The sequence below is a fragment of the Eptesicus fuscus genome, chromosome 1 (genome assembly GCF_027574615.1).
Source record: "Eptesicus fuscus isolate TK198812 chromosome 1, DD_ASM_mEF_20220401, whole genome shotgun sequence".
Taxonomy (NCBI): domain Eukaryota; kingdom Metazoa; phylum Chordata; class Mammalia; order Chiroptera; family Vespertilionidae; genus Eptesicus; species Eptesicus fuscus.
In genome coordinates this window covers 126,609,522-126,611,334 of record NC_072473.1, presented here as the reverse complement: position 1 = coordinate 126,611,334, position 1,813 = coordinate 126,609,522, and positions in this window count along the sequence as shown.

Below are 1,813 nucleotides of genomic sequence, written 5' to 3'. Positions count from 1 at the left end.
AATTTCATTAACCAATGTCACCCCAATAAATTCAATACATTTTTTAAAAGAAAAAAAATATGAATTAAAATAATTAGTTTCTCTATCCAGCTAATGCAGCTTACACACCTACTCCACTGGACTCTAATTTTGTAATTGTCATATTTTGGCTTTCCAAGAATAGTCACTATATCCTTCTGCAGTGTTCCAGGGCAACCCTGTCTGCCAAAGGCTGGCCATCTGCATGAGGACCTCCTGAGCTGAGAATTTGGCTAGATGAACATGTGGCACACATGATGGAGAATTCTATGGGTCACTAAGAAGAGCTGGTTGTCATGAGTCATTTCTGACAGAGAGGAGATTTCCGAGTGGATGATTGCAATAGTGCAGTTAGAGGGTCAGTTAGAGCATCAAGGAAAGTAACATAATGTAGCGATTAAGAGCAAAGGCACTGGCCTTAAGGGTCCCAGGTTTGACTCTATTCAAGGGCACATGCCTGGGTTGCAGGCTCGAGTCCCAGTAGGGGGTGTGCAGGAGGCAGCCGATCAATGATTCTCCTTCATCATTGATGTTTCTCTCTCCCTCTCCCTTCCTCTCTGAAATCAATAAAAAAAAATATTTTCTTTAAAAAAGAGCAAAGGCACTGGAGTAAGTAGACAAACCTGAGTTCAGGTCCTACTTCTTCTACTTTCTGTGTAGGACCTTAAGCAAGTTGTTTAGCCTTTCAGAATTCAGGATGATGATATTGTACCTAACTCATGGGGATGTGAGGATTAAGTGTGCCAGTACATAAAAGTTCTTAGCACTGTCACACTAAATGATAGTTATTTTTGATCCTCTAGCAGTATCCCCCACTTCCAGGTAGCTAAGCCCTCTGGAAAAATTTTACAAATTCTGTAAGGCCTGTCTCCAAGCCTTTCCTGATCCCCTTCTCTTGTGACATTTATCCTATTTTTTGCCTGACAATTATAAATATACTTGCGTCATCCCTCCTTGCTAGACTGAAAGTATCTCAAGGGTGTGATGATATCTAAGTCCTTCCACAAAGACTAACAGAGTGCCCTGCTATGATATGGTAGGCACTCAATATACACTGAGTGGCCAGATTATGATGATCTCTGAACGCATAATTATCTGGTCACTCAGTGTGTGTGTGTGTGTGTGTGTGTGTGTGTGTGTGTGTGTGTGTGTGTGTGTATTAGAGGCCCAGTGCATGAATTCGTGCATGGGTGGGGTCCTGGCCAGCCTGGCCAGGGGGAGGGGACTTGGGCGGTTGGTCAGCCTGCCTGCTGGTCGAACTCCTGGTCGAGGGGACAATTTTCATATTAGTCTTTTATTATATAGGATATACACTGAGTGGCCAGATTATTATGTGTTCAGAGATCATAATAATCTGGCCACTCAGTGTATGTTGACCTGAGTTAGATTGAACTGATTTATATTTAATATGTACTAGTACTTACAAACAAGTACCAGCATTTTTTGTCATGTTGTAACTCTGCTATTGGCCTTGACATCCCTTCTTTCCAGAGATCCAACATATGTTTCACATTGATTGTTCAAGATTATTTGGCACAGATGTGAGTTGGGAGTTCACAGTTTCCAAGGAAGGATCTTTTCTGTAACACTCACAGCAGGTGATAGAGACCAAAATGGCAACAGACACTGTCAGGTTAATTCAATAAATATTTATTGAGGGTGTTATATGTAAGATTGTGCTAAATCTATGGGGGTATGCAAAGCTCCAGGGGAGAGAAAGAATGGGGGGGGGGTCTATGTATTTCAGGAGGGTGTGAAGATATATAAATTCTGACTATTCTATAGTCTGAATGTT